Genomic DNA, 16,356 nt, shown 5'->3' with positions numbered 1-16,356 from the left:
ATTATATTTATTGGGGTGACATTGGTTAGTAAAATTATATAGGTTTCAAGTGTACAGTTCTAGAATACATCATCTATATATTTTATTGTGTATTCATCACCCAAAGTCAATTCTCCTTCCATCACCATATATTTGACTCCCTTTACCTTCTTCTACCACCCTCTTGCCCACTTAGCCTCTGGTAACCACTAAATTGTTGTCTGTGTCTATCAGTTTTTTATTATTTTGTCTTGTTCATTTGTAGCTTTCAGTTTTATATTCCACATATGAGTGAAATCATGTGGTTCTCAGCTTTTTCTGTCGGACTTATTTTGCTTAGTATAATAATCTCAAGACCCATCCATGTTGATGCAAATGGCAGTATTTCATCTTTTCTTATGACTGAGTAATATTTCATTATACGTGAAATATTCACATCTTCTTTATCCAATCATCTATTGAGGTACACCACATAAACAGCATAAAGGATAAAAATCATATGATCATATCAATAGATGCAGAAAAAGCATTTGACAAGATACAACCTCCATTTATCATTAAAAACTTAATAAAATGGATATAGAAGGAAAGTACCTCAACATAATAAAAACCACATATGCCAAACCCTTAACTAATATCATTCTCGATGGTGAAAACTGAAAGCTGTCTTCTAATGTAAGAAACAAGACAAGAAGACCCCTTCTCACCACTGTTATTCAACATAGTGTTGGAAGTCTTAGCCAGAGCAATCAAGGAAGAGAAAGAAATAAAAGGCATCCAAATTAGGAAGGAAAATGTCAAATTGTCACTTTTTGAAAATGACATTTTTTTGTATAGAAAACCCTAAAACTTCACCAAAAAACTATTACAAACAATAAACAAATACAGTTGCAGGATACAAAATCAATGTACAAAAATCCATTGTGTTCCTATCAGCTAACAATGAAAAAGAAATGAAAACAATCCCTTTTACAACTACAACAAAAAGAATAAAATACCTACCTAAGAATAAACTTAACAAACGATGTGAAGGACCTATACACTGAAAAGTACAAGACATTATTAAAAGAAATTGAAGGAGACACAAAGAAATAGAAAGATTTTCCATGTTCATGGATTGGAAGAATTAACAAAGTTAAAATGGCCATATTACCCAAAGCAATACACAGATTTAATGCAATCCCCATCAAAATCTCAATGGCATTTTAAAAAGAAATAAAACAAAAAAATCATCAGATTTGTATGGAATCACAAAAGACCTGAATACCAAAAGCGATCCTGAGAAAAAAGAACAAGACCGGAGGTATCACACTCTCTGACTTCAGCTTGTACTACAGAGCAACGATAATCAAAACAGCATGGTATTGGCAGAAGAACAGACACACAGACCAATGGAATAGAATTGAGAACCCAGAAATAAACCCACATAAATATGGGCATGTGGTTTTCCAATTTTCTCAGCACCATTTATTGAAGAGGATTTCTTTTCTCCATAAAACTAGACTGCTATCTGTCTTCGTACACCAAAACAAACTCAAAATGGATCACAGACCTAAACATAAGACCTAAGAAAATAAACTGCATAGATGAAACCATGTATACTAAACTTATGGACCTTGGGTTTAAAGAGGATTTTATGAATTTGACCTCAAAGTCAAGGGAAGTAAAAGCAAAAATAAATTAATGGAACTATGTCAAACTAAAAAGCTTCTGCACAGCAAAATAAATCATCAACAAAACAGGAAGGCAACCAACCAAATGGGAGAAGATATAAACAACACCTCCATTAAGGGGCTAATATCCAAAATACACCGAGAACTCACACAACTCAACAACAAAAATGAACACTCCAATTAAGAAATGGGCAGAGGACCTGAACAAACACTTCTCCCAAGAAGACATACAAATGGCCAACAGATACATGAAAAAATGCTCAACTTTGTAATCGAGTATTGAATACTTTGATTGTTAAGGTAAAAAGGAGGAGGTTCACTCGTGAGGAAAAATTTTCCTTCAGCAGAGCTTGTACTGTGTAGTGGTTTGAGATACAAGTGTTCTAGAGACGGATTGCTTGGGTTTAGTCTTTTACTTTGCCATACGTAGACTAGCACTGTGGCTTTTGAAAGCTACTGAACTCCATCAGGTCTCAATTTCCTTAAAATTAACTAGTACTCATCTCAGGTGCATTGGAAAAATTAAGTGAATTGATATATGTGAAACATTTAGAATAGTAAGAAGTACATATAAATATTAATTAGTTATTAGCCATATTATTTATATATTGAAAAGTTGCTCTATGAGAAGGTTCCATATGTTAGATAAGTCTGATGTTCATTTGCAGAATTCATATTGTTTATATTTACTTCATGTATTGTATAAGCCTGGGTTGACAAGCAAAGTAACATGTTTGCTTGTTTATTTTATGCTGGAAATCCAGGAGACATTTTGCAATTAAACTGTAGCAATTAATTAAACTTTAAAGGTAAGCATCAACTGTAACCTCCTGTAAGAAACTTTCCACCATTCTTTTAAGTAGAATAAATCTCCTATTCTGTGCCTCTATAAAGATCACACGTTATTTATTTTATTTTTTTTAATTGCAGTTTACATTCAATATTAGTTTCCAGTGTACAGCATAATGACTAGATATTTATATAATTTACAAAGTGATCCCTCCCAGTCAGTCTAGTAATATTATTTTTCTTCTTAGTCTAACAATTAGAAAAGTAATAAACCAATGGAAATACAATATGATGTTTTGTGTGTTAGACTATAAGCTGATTAGGAGTAGTGAATGTGTTTTATTAATTTCTAAATCCCAAGTGACTAGAAGAGTATCTATGTGAAAATGAGTCAAGCTGTCTGTGTGTTAATGAGTTCCTCTTCTCTAGAAGTATTCCCACAGAAGCTGGGTATATTTCTTCTTATGGTGATTAAGAGCTCAATCTTTGGAGCCAGAGTATTTGAGTTTACACACTGGCTTTGCCTCCTGTGTTTTTTGAACAAATATCTTAACCTCTTTGCATCTCAGTTTCCTTGTCTGTAAAATGGGGAGGATAATACTACTTACTACATAGAGTTGCTCTGAAGAAAAAATGAGTTAATGTATAAAGATCAGTTAGAGCAGTTATCAGTAGAGAAAGATCTAAACAAGAGTTTGATAAATTGCTAGAGGTTCTAGAGGGGAAGTTCTGCATTGTATGAGCCTTTGTGTCTCAGAGTTGACAAGAACTTTACAGACAATCAAGAGACTGTTTATATGCCAAATTTTTAGCCTCTGTGAACTTCCAGCTTTTCAATTGTTTATTGTCATATAAAACAATTTGATGGAAATGACTAAATTCCTACTTTAGCTCATGGATGACCAATTAACTGCATAACTTTCTGCACTAGCTCTTAGATAGGGTATGAGGAGTTCAGTGCCATACGAACTGAAAAATATTTTCTCTGCACCATGTAATATTACATTTAATACATTAGAGTAAGGAAAAATAGGAGGCAAATTACGCATTAGAAACTTCAATTATTTATTGTATAACATTTAATTATAGAAAAAAGGAGATGAAGAATAATTATTTTTCTGAATTTCTTGTATGCAAAGGACAGTTAAGTTCATGAACTCATCCTAGAAAAAATGCTACATACCTCATTGCTGAATATCACTATGGTCACCTTTGAAGTACTCCCCTTGGGAAGCTATGCACCAACACCAGCACCTAGTCCACCGTTCAAAGCAATTTTGGAACTCTTTTTCTGGAATGACCATCAGAGCTGTCGTCATATTACCCTTGATGTTCTGCATGTCATCTAAGTGTCTCCCTTTCAATATTTCCTTTATCTTCAGATAAAGAAATAAGTCATTGGAGGCCAGATCAGGTGAGTAGGGAGGGTGTTCCAATACAGTTACTTGTTTACTGGCTAAAACTCCCTCACAGACAGTGCTGTGTGAGCTGGTGCATTGTCGTGATGTAAGAGCCATGAATTGTTGGTGAAAAGTTCAGGTTGTCTAACTTTTTCATGCAGCCTTTTCAGCACTTCCAAATAGTAAACTTGGTTAACTGTTTGTCCAGTTGGTGCAAATTCATAAAGAATAATCCTTCTGATATCAAAAGGAGTTAGCAACATCGCTGCAACAAGTTTGTGAATTTAATTGTCAGAATTTTCAGATTAATTCTCCTCACTTTGTGGAAAACAACATGTGGAAGAATATACCACTACAAACTTGTGATTTTACTAGGACACACACAGGGATGAAATTAATTATCATTAATTCTATTCAAATAGGATCCATGTTTAAAGAATTCATTATGTCTAGCTAAAACCTTCTCTTATGGGAGGAGATTACTTTCATCCCCTGGCAACCCTTCTCCCCACAGAGGAGCACTCACTGTGAAGAGCAGAGACCACATGACATGTGATGAAGGAATAGCAGGACTTCTTTAGAAACATATCCATTATTTTGTTGTACCTCTCCCAGTCCAGAGATGAGTTAGAGGAAAATCAGGAATCTTGGTCTCCATTCTTCGGACAGATAGAAGAGAACAGACTCTGAGGAATAAGTGTCACACTGTGGAGAACTTGAAGCCGGGTTTCAGTCTGTGCATCACGTACATAAAGACAGTGCAGTTCAGGGACAATGCCCCTTGCTTCCCCCTCCTTCTACCTCCAAGGTGAGATAGATGTGATGATCTAATGAAGAAGATATGATGCACGGCAGTGCTAAGAAAACCGAAGATGCTCTGCATCTCAAGGTGATTCAATACTAATTAGGCAGAATTAACTCTGGAGGAGAAACTCCTGATGTATAGCCCTGTGATGGTAGCTGTGGAGCCAGAGTGATCAGCGTAGCAGACAGGACAGGAAAAAAACCTTGGCTTGAAGCCAATAAATGATCCTTAGCGATGTATTATTTATGTCCTAGTAGTACTGTATAGTTTTCTAACACATTTGCATGACGCTTCATTCAGTTCTCACAGTTACCTTGTGAATGAGGCAGGGCGATTATTATGTTCATTTTACAGAAATACAAAGTAATTGCCTAAGGTCACAAAGCTGATAGATGTCCAACATGGAACCCATGTCTTGGCTTCCTGACTTTCAGTTTAGTGCTTTCTGAACCGCATCAACCTCTAAGACACGGTGATCTTTCTGGTCATCTCTTAAAAACTGAACTCATGCTCTTCCTCCCGCGTCTCAGTCCAGGGCGGCAGCCCTGGTCTCAGGTCACGCAGCTAGACGTGCGTGGACCGCAGCGGGCGCGGGTCTGAGCGCTAAGAGGAGCGCACCGCTTGCCCACTCCTCCCTGGGAGCTGTGGGCCGCGGAAGTGATGTGGTGTAGGGGTTTGAATCGGTTCCCGGGTGATCCTTGCGCTTGTTGCTGCTCGGCCACGACCCCCGCAGCGCGCCAGGGTTGAGGCCTCCCGCGGCCGGGGGACTGGAACTGAAGGCACAGCGTGGGGCAGCACTTGGGCCCTGAGCACAGCAGCGGTGGGCACTGGCGGTGCTGTTTTTTCTCCTTTCCCCCAGTATGGCAGCGGTGGGCGGCGGCGGGCCCTCGGTGGGGACTGGAGAGGGCGGCAGAGGCGACGGCTGACCGGCGCAAGAAGGAGTCGGAGCTCGGCGACCGGGTCGTGCGGGTCGGAGAGTGCTGGGACTATGCGGGATTCCGTGCTTCTGTGTGTCAGACGCTTGGCATGTCACCTGAAAAGAAATTTGTTATTACAACAACAAGTAGGAAAGAAATTACCTGTGATAAATTTGATGAAACTGTTACAGATGGAGTTACTCTATACCTGCTACAGTCAGTGGATCAGTTATTATTAACAGCTACAAAAGAATGAATTGAATTCCTACCTCACTATGATACACTAGTTAAAAGTGTCATGTATGAATATTATGAAAGTGAAGGACAAAAATCCTTTGCCATTTGCTCTTGCAGAATTAATTGACAATTCATTGTCTGCTACTTCTTGTAACACTGGAATTAGAAGAATACAGATCAAATTGCATTTTGATGAAACACAAGGAAAACCTGCCATTGCAGTGATAGATAATGGAAGAGGAATGACCTCTAAACACCTTAACAACTGGGCCGTGTATAGGTTGTCAAAATTTATAAGGTGTCATCAAAATGGCAGCGTGAGGTGAGCCTCTGTAAATCCCCCCTGGAATTTACAACTGATCGAACAACTCTAACTCCACAAAGGACTTCCTGCACATCAGACAGGCAAGACGAAGAGGTCCACTACTGAATTCACCTAAAGGTGGGAGAATCACGTGGGGGAGGGGAGGGGGAGGAGGAAAGGGAGAAGTGCGGAGATGGAGCTAAGCATGCGCAGGACACAAACCTAGCTCAGGGCTTCAAGCTCGCTGCATCCCGCAACTACCGCACCTGCAGGAGAGGGAAGAACTCGGACTGCTAGGGCTCTGCTTATGGCCCACAGGGCTGAGGGGACAGCATATAACACGGCTGAACCCAACGCTCAGGGCAGAGACCTCGGAGAAAAGACTGAGAGAAGAAGACTGAAAACAGTGGTTTAAGCCCTCACTGCCAAGCAGAGAATGGAAGCCTTAGGCACTGAGACTAGCTGCCCCCTCTCTACCCTCCATGAGCTCGCCCTGCCCTCACCTGCCTGGTGCTAGAAGTGGAACAGTAGCAGTGTCAGATTAAAAGAACAGAATATTTGCTGTTCTGAGAACTGTGGGCCACAGACACAGATTTGCAGCCAAACTAGTTCCAGCAAAGGGGAGAGAGATGTGGAAACAGGATTGGCTGTGGTGGTTGGCCCCAGCATTGCTCTCGGCCACCTCTCACAACTCACCCCACCCCTGTCCCCACCTATCTGGGCGGAACCCTGCAGGAGTAAACAGAACTGCTGAAACCAATGGGCTCTGAATCTGGTGCAAGAAGAGCATTGGAACTTCAAAAGCTCTCCGCATACCCAGGTGAACTGTTAACAGAGGAGAAACCCATCTCCCAGGGAATCCCCCCATTATGTGAGAAGCTGGAATAGTGCAGAGAAAACATAGCACTACAGTGTGAGAGAGAAAAAAAAATGCTGCAGTAGGAGAGAAAATAAAACATTCTACCAACAAGTACTGGAAAACAAAAGAAAGACCTCTTCCTATCAACCTGTTGCAGAAGCCACTCCTGTAGATGTCTAGGAAGAGAAATAATAAATCAGTAATTGCCATGAATAACCAAGGCAACAAGACAGCTCAGAAAGAAAGTGAAAAGTCTCCAGAAAAAGAACTTAAAGATATGGAAATATGTGACTTAAATGACAGAGAATTCAAGATTGCAGTTCTTAAAAAACTCAACGAGATGCAAGAAAACACAGAAAGTCAGTTTAATGAACTCAGAAACACAATCAAAGAACAAAATGAACATTTTACCAAAGAGATTGAAATTTTAAAAAAGAACAAAATAGAATTTCTGGAGATTAAGAACACAATAGAAGAAATTAAGAATGAAATAGCCAGCTTAGGTAGTAGAGTTGACCAGATGGAGGAAAGAATCAGTGATATTGAAGATAGAAACTTGGAAATGATATGGACGGAAGAAGAAAGAGACTTGAGACTTAAAAGAAATGAAAGAACTCTACAAGAACTCTCTGACTCCATCAGAAAGAACAATATAAGAATAATGGGCATACCAGAAGGAGAAGAAACAGAGAAGGGAACAGAGAATATATTCAAATAAATTGCCGATGAGAACTTCCCAAACTTGTGGAAAGAACTGGATCCTCGAATCCAAGAAGCAAATAGAACACCTAATTACCTCAATCCCAACAGGTCTTCTCCAAGGCACATTGTATTGAAGCTGTCTAAAAACAACGACAAAGAAAGAATCCTCAAGGCAGCCAGGGAAAAGAAGACGGTAACCTACAAAGGAAAGCCCATTAGATTATCATCAGATTTTTCAGCAGAAACTCTACAAGCCAGGAGGGAGTGGAATCAAATATTCAAACTACTGAAAGAGAGAAATTATGAGCCAAGAATAATATATCCAGCAAAGATATCCTTTATATATGAATGAGGAATAAGGACCTTTCCAGACATACAGAAGCTGAGGGAATTTTCTAATATATGACCTCACTACAAGAAATACTAAAGGAGGCTGTTCAACCACTATCAACAGGGACAATTTGTGGCAACCAAAACATAAAAAGGGGGAGAGTAAAGGCCTGAACCGGAATATGGGAATGGAGAAAGTAAGCATGATGAAGAAAATGGAATACTCTAAATATCAAACTTTCTTTTACATAAACTTAAGGGTCACAACTAAAAAAAAATCCAGAACTGAAATATATACTGTAATAAAAGAAGAAACAGAGGGAAACATCATAGAATACCACCACACAGAAATAATAGACAAAAACAAAATGGCAAAGAAACAATGGAGACACAGCCTTACCAGAAAACCAAAGATGGAATGATAGGAAATCCTCATATATCAATAATCACCCTAAATGTAAATGGACTGAACTCACCAATAAAAAGGAACAGAGTAGCAGATTGGATCAAAAAACTAAACCCAACCATATGCTGTCTCTAAGAGACGCATCTCAGCTACAAGGACAAGCACAGACTCAAAGTGAAAGGGTGGAAATTGACACTCCAAACAAATGGTATCCAGAGAAAATCAGGTGTAGCTATACTGATATCAGAGGAAACAGACTTCAGGGTGAAAAAGGTAACAAGAGACAAAGATGGACATTTCATAATGGTAAAGGGGACTATACAACAAGAAGACATAACAGTTATCAATATTTATGCCCCCAATCATGGAGCACCAAAATATACCAAGCAACGACTAACAGAACTAAAGGGAGAAATTGACCAAAACACAATTATACTAGGGGACTTAAATACATCATTGACAGCTATGGATAGATCTTCCAAACAGAAAATAAATCATGAAATATCAGCCCTAAATGACACATTAGATGAAATGGACATAATTGACATATATAGAGCACTTCATCCTAAAACATCAGACTATACATTCTGTTCTAGTATACATGGAACATTCTCAAGGATAGACCATATGTGGGGACATAAAATCAGCCTCAGCAAATTTAAGAAGATTGAAATCATACCAAGCATATTCTCTGATCACAAGACTTTGAAATTGGATATCAACTGCAAAAAGAAAGCAGGAAAAAACACAAATACATGGAGATTAAACAACATACTTTTAAAGAACGACTGGGTCAAAGAAGAAATTAGAGGAGAGATCAAAAGATACATAGAAACAAATGACAATGAAAATACATCCTACCAAAATTTTGGGGATGCATCAAAAGCAGTTTTAAGAGGAAAATTTATCTCATTACAGGCCTATCTCAAGAAACAAGGAAAATCCCAAATAAATAACCTCATGTTACACCTTAAAGAACTAGAAAAAGAAGAACAAGTAAAACCCAAGGTCAGCAGAAGAAAGGAAATAACAAAAATCAGAGCAGAACTAAATGAAATAGAGAACAAAAAGACTATAGAAAAAAATGAATGTGACAAAGAGCTGGTTCGTTGAAAAGATTAACAAAATTGACAAACTCTTGGCTAGACTCACTAAGATAAACAGAGAGAAGACACTAATTAACAAAATCAAAACTGAAAATGGGGATGTTATCACAGACACCACAGAAATACAAAGGATCATCCAAGAATACTATGAAGGACTGTATGTCACCAAATTCAATAACCTAGAAGAAATGGACAAGTTCTTAGAAACATATAGCCTTCCAAGGCTGGGCCATGAAGAGCTAGAAGGTCTGAACAGACCGATTACCAGTAACAAAATTGAATCAGTCATCCAAAACCTTCCCAAAAGCAAAAGTCTGGGACCAGATGACTTCACTAGTGAATTCTACCAAACCTTCAAAGAGGATCTAATACCAGTCCTGCTCAAACTCTTCCAAAAAATTGAAGAAGAGACAGTACTCCCTAACTCATTTTATGAGGCCAACATTACCCTGATACCAAAACCTGGTAAGGACAACACAAAAAAAGAGAACTACAGACCAATATCTCTGATGAATACAGATGCAAAAATCCTAAACAAAATTCTAGCAAATCGAATCCAGCAATGCATTAAAAAGATTATTCATCACGACCAAGTGGGGTTCATCCCTGGGGTACAAGGATGGTTCAACATCCGCAAATCCATCAATGTGATACATCACATAAACAAAATAAAGGACAAAAATCATATGATTATATCACTTGATGCAGAAAAAGCATTTGACAAGATACAACATCCATTTATGATTAAAACACTTAACAAAATAGGTATAGAAGGAAAATACTTTAACATAATAAAGGCCATATATGACTAGCCCTCAGCTAATCTCATAATTAATGGTGAAAAAATGAAGTCCTTTGCTCTACGTTCAGGAACACGACAGGGCTGTCCCCTAGCACATCTGCTTTTCAACATAGTGTTGGAAGTCCTTGCCAAAGCAATCAGGCAAGAGAAAGAAAGAAAAGGCATCCAAATTGGGAATGAAGAAGTTAAATTATCACTCTTTGCAGATGACATCATGCTATATATAGAAAACCCTAAAGACTCCACCAAAAAGCTATTAGAAACAATCAATGAATACAGTAAAGTTGCTGGCTACAAAATCAACGTACAAAAGTCCATTGCATTCCTATATACTAACAATGAAATCTCGGAAAAAGAAATACAAAACACAATTCATTTTGCAATTGCAGCAAAATGAATAAAATACCTAGGAATAAACTTAACCAAGGACGTGAAGGAACTATATGCTGAAAACTATAAGACATTTTTGAAAGAAATTGAAGAAGACACAAAGAAATGGAAAGACATTCCGTGCTCATGGATTGGAAGAATCAACATAGTTAAAATGGCCATATTACCCAAAGCAATATACAGATTTAATGCAATCCCCATCAAAATCCCAACGGCATTTTTTAAGGAAATAGAACAAAAAATCATCAGATTTGTTTGGAACCACGAAAGACCCCGAATAGCCAAAGCAATCTTAAGAAAAAAGAACAGTATTGGAGGTATCACACTCCCTGACTTTGGCTTGTACTACAGTGCTACAATAATCAAACAGCATGGTATTGGCAGAAAAACAGACACATAGACCAATGGAATAGAATTGAGAACCCAGAAATAAAACCATATCAATATGGACAGATAATTTTTGACAAAGGAGTAAAAAACATGCAATGGGAAAAGACAGCCTCTTCACTAAATGGTGCTGGGAGAATTGGATAGCCACATGCAGAAGAATGTAACTGGACTGCTATCTGTCACCATGTACCTAAATTAATTCAAAATGGATCAAAGACTTAAGCATAAGACCTGACACAATAAACTGCATAGAAGAAAACTTAGGTACTAAACTTATGGACCATGGGTTCAAAGAGCATTTTATGAATTTGACTCCAAAGGCAATGGAAGTAAAAGCTAAAATAAACAAATGGGACTATATGAAACTTAAAAGCTTCTGCACGGCAAAAGAAACCATCGACAAAATGAAGAGGCAACCAACAATTGGGAGAAGATTTTTGCAAACAGTGCCTCCGATAAGGGGCTAATATCCAAAATATACAAGGATCTCATGCAACTCAACGAAAAAACAAACAACCCAATTGAAAAATGGGCAGACGACCTGAAGAGACATTTCTCCAAAGAGGACATACAAATGGAAAATAGACATATGAAAAAATGCTCAACATCACTATTCATCAGAGAAATGCAAATAAAAACCACAATGAGATATCACCTCACCCCAGTCAGAATGGCTATCATCAACAAGACAAATACTAACAAGCGTTGGAGAGGCTGTGGAGAAAAAGGAACCCTCATACACTGTTGTTGGGAATGCAGACTGGTGCAGACATTATGGAAGGCAGTGTGTGGATTCCTCAAAAAATTACGAATAGAATTACCATATGACCCAACAATCCCTCTCCTGGGTATCTACCAAAAAAATCTGAAAACATTTATACATAAAGACACGTGTGCTCCAGTGTTCATTGCAGCTTTGTTTACGGTGGCCAAGACATTGGAAACAACCAAAATGTTCTTTGATAGATGAATGGATAAAGAAGTTGTGGTATATATACACAATGGAATACTATTCGACGGTAAGAGAAGATGATATAGGAACATTTGTGACAACATGGATGGATCTTGAGAGTATAATGCTAAGCAAAATAAGTCAGACAGAAAAAGCAGAGAACCATATGATTTCACTGATATGTGGTATATAAACCAAAAACAACAAAAGAATAAGATAAACAAATGAGAAACAAAAACTCATAGACACAGACAGTAGTTTAGTGGCTACCAGAGGGTGAGCGGGGAGAGGGTGGTAGATGAGGGTAAAGGGGATCAAATATATGGTGATGGAAGGAGAACTGACTCTGTGTGGTGAACACACAATGGGATTTATAGATGATGTAATACAGAATTGTACACCTGAAATCTATGTAATTTTATTAACTATTGTCACCCCAATAAATTTAAAAAAAGGAAAAAAATTTCAAGGCAACGTGACTTTGAAAGTGACCATTCAGTGTTGTTCCACCAGTACCTGTGCCACGCAGTTTAAATAGTGATATTTCCTATTTTGGTGTTGGGGGCAAGCAGGCTGTTTTCTTTGTCGGACAATCAGCTGGAATGATAAGCAAACCTGCAGATTCCCAAGACGTTCATGAGCTTGTGCTTTCTAAAGAAGATTTTGAGAAGAAGGAGAAAAATAAAGAGTCAATATGTAGTGGATATATTAGGAACAGAAAGTCATCTGATTCTGTTCACATTACAAATGATGGTAAAAGATTTCTACATTATCTTATCTCAGAGGAGAAGGAAAAAGATGGCTTTACTGCTGTGGTTATCACAGGAGTACAATCAGAACACATACAATACTTGAAAAATCATTTCCATCTTTGGACAAGACAGTTAGCGCATATTTATCATTACTATATTCATGGCCCAAAAGGAAATGAAAAACGTACATCAAAAGAAGTTGGACCTTTCAGCAACACTGATATTGAAATTTCTGTGTTTGAAAAGGGTAAGGCACCTAAGATTGTCAACCTAAGGGAAATACAAGATGACATGCAGACGTTGTATATAAACACAGCAACTGATAGTTTTGAGTTCAAAACTCATGTTGAAGGAGACGGTGTAGTGGAAGGGATTATCCGATATCACCCTTTCTTATATGATAGAGAAACTTACCCTGATGATCCATGCTTTCCATCAAAAAAAGATGAAGACAATGATGACGATTGTTTTATACTTGAGAAAGCAAGAGGGAAAAGGCCTATTTTTGAATGTTTTTGGAATGGACAACTAATACCATATACATCTGTTGAAGACTTTGACTGGTGTACTCCCCCTAAGAAAAGAGGGCTTGCACCAATTGAGTGCTACAATAGAATTGGGGCATTATTCACTAATGACAGATTCCAGGTCAGCACAAATAAACTGACTTTTATGGATCTTGAACTAAAATTGAAAGATAAGAACACGCTTTTTACAAGGATTTTAAATGGACAGGAACAGCGAATGAAAATTGACAGAGAATTTGCTTTATGGCTGAAGGACTGTCATGAAAAGTGTGACAGATAAAGTTTACATTTTTAAAGGAATAATTACACGTTCTGATCTTCCTTCTAAAAAGCAGGGCCCCGGGCCACATACTCAGCAATAGAATGGGATGGAAAAGTATGCAAAGCAGGACAGCTGGTCAAGACAGTCAAGACACTTCCTCTCTTTTATGGAAGCATAGAAAATTTTTTTCTTTATGGTGATCATGATGGAGAAGTATATGCTATAGGAGGAGAAGTTCAAGTTGCAATGGAACCTCGAGCACTGTATGATGAAATAAAAACTGTGCCCATTGCAAAGCTGGATAGAACAGTTGCTGAAAAAGCTGTAAAAAAATACATAGAAGATGAAATGGCAAGGCTCCCTGATAGATTGTCAGTAACTTGGCCTGAAGGAGATGAATTATTGCCAAATGAGATTTGGCCTGCTGCAACCCCCATTGGTGCATTAAGAATTGAAATACTGAACAAAAAGGGGGAGACAATGCAAAAGCTTCCAGGAACAAGTCATGGAGGGTCACAGAAACTCCTCATTGAGCTCAAAGTTATACTACACTCTTCAAGTGGAAATAAAGAAATCATTTCACGTATTAGTCAACATGGAGGAAAATGGCCTTACTGGTTTAAAAAAATGGAAAATATTCAAAAGTTGGGGAATTATACATTGAAATTACAAGTTGTATTGAATGAAAGTAATGCGGACACTTATGCTGGAAGACCTTTACCATCTAAAGCAATTAAATTTTCTGCTAAAGAGGGTAAGCCGGAGAAATTCTCATTTGGTTTCCTGGATCCCCCTATTCGTGTTGGAGTTTCATTCAATATCCCTCTGGAGTTTCAGGATGAATTTGGTCATACTAGTCAACTAATAAATGATATTCAGCCAGTTCTTGAAGGAAGTGATTTATCTTTACAATATGAAGAAATAACCAAGGGACCAAATTGTGTAATTCAAGGTGTTATAGCTCAGGGCCCTGTAAATTCTTGTCAAGGCAAGAATTTTAATCTGAAGGTTATTCTGCCAGGTTTAAAAGAAGACTCACAGATTTTGAAAATCAGATTACTACCAGGTCCCCCTCATCGATTGAAAGTGAAACCTGATTCTGAAATTTTAGTTATAGAAAATGGAACAGGTTTCCCATTTCAGGTGGAAGTTTTGGATGAATCAGACAATATAATAGCACAACCAAAATTAATTGTTCATTGTAAGTTTTCAGGTGCTCCTAACCTTCCAGTCTACACTGTGGATTGCAGTAGTTCTGGAACGAGTATTTTATCAGGATCTGCAACTCAAGTTCAGAATATTAAAAAAGACCAGACGCTTAAAGCTAAAATCGAAATACCTAGCTGTAAGGATGTGGCACCTGTGGAGAAGACTATTAAGTTGCTTCCCAGTAGCCATGTTGCAAGATTACAGATATTCAGTGTGGAAGGACAAAAGGCAATCCAGATCAAACATCAGGATGAGGTTAATTGGATATCAGGCGATATTATGTGCATAATATTATTTTTCAAATGTATGATGAAGGAGAAAGAGAAATCCATGTAACATCAGCTTTAGCAGAGAAAATTAAAGTTAATTGAACTCCTGAAATTAACAAAGAACACTTGCTACAGGGTCTGCTTCCTGATGTACAAGTACCAACATCTGTAAAAGATATGCGCTATTGCCAGGTTTCATTTCAAGATGTCTTTGGAAAGTGCATTTACAGTAAGACCCCTTACTGATGAACCTAAACATCTAAAGTGTGAGTTAAAAGGAGGAAGAGCAGTACAGATGGGCCAAGAGCTTCAAGGAGGAATAGTTATAATAGTTACAGATCAGTATGGAAATCAGATTCAAGCATTTTCATCAAGTTCTTTATCTGCCTTGGGACTTGCTGGAACTGGACTTGATAGCTCACAGTTGAAAACTACTTTTCAGGAAAATACACAGAGTGTAAGAGGCATCAAATTTATTCCAGGTCCTCCTGGAAATAAGGATCTTTGTTTTACTTGGCGTGAGTTTTCTGACTTTATTCGAGTGCAGCTAATTTCTGGACCACCAGCTAAACTACTTCTGGTAGACTGGCCAGAATTAAAGGAGTCCATTACAGTGATTAATGGAAGAGAATTACAGAATCCTCTCATTGTTCAACTTTGTGATTAGTGCGGCAATCCAACACGCATACCACAGGTTAAAATAAATCTAATAAAAGCTACCAGTTTAAAGCTCACTCCTTCAAACCAACAGCATGAAACAGATGAAAGCGGCAGGGCTAATTTGGGAGTGTTCGGTGTTCAGGCCCCTAGAGGAGAACATACTATTCAGGTTAAAGCCATCTATAACAAGAATACCATAGAAGGACCTAAAAACCCATTCATCTGGATGTTAAATATGACAAAGATACTTCCTTTTTACCAGGGGGTACTTTCACTGATTTTATGATTATTGTTGTTTCTGAAGATTAGTATCATTAAAAATATTAGTCCAGCATGTATTTCCATGAAAATGTGGAAGCTCTCTAACAATGGGAACCGACCACCAGCAAATGCAGAAATATTTAGTTGTACTAAAATAAAAGATAATGACAAGGAAGATGGCTGCTGCTATTTCAGCTTTCTGTGTCCTTAAGAAGTCTTTACTGGGCCGGGCCGGTGGCTCAGGCGGTTGGAGCTCCGTGTTCCTAACTCCAAAGGCTGCCAGTTCGATTCCCACATGGGCCAGTGGGCTCTCAACCACAAGGTTGCCAGTTCGATTTCCCGCAAGGGATGGTGGGCTGCACCCCCTGCAACTAA

At 38.1% G+C, this 16,356-nt stretch overlaps 1 pseudogene; it reads left to right on the top strand.

The window, feature by feature from the left end:
- The first annotated feature begins 5,389 nt into the window (after window positions 1-5,389).
- Window positions 5,390-16,192, top strand: LOC109452811 (structural maintenance of chromosomes flexible hinge domain-containing protein 1 pseudogene; annotated as a pseudogene).
- The last annotated feature ends 164 nt before the right edge of the window (window positions 16,193-16,356 follow it).

The sequence above is a fragment of the Rhinolophus sinicus genome, chromosome 16, assembly GCF_057876585.1.
Source record: "Rhinolophus sinicus isolate RSI-liver-muscle chromosome 16, RSI-T2T, whole genome shotgun sequence".
NCBI classification, from domain to species: domain Eukaryota; kingdom Metazoa; phylum Chordata; class Mammalia; order Chiroptera; family Rhinolophidae; genus Rhinolophus; species Rhinolophus sinicus.
This window is presented reverse-complemented; position numbering and strand designations above follow the sequence as displayed.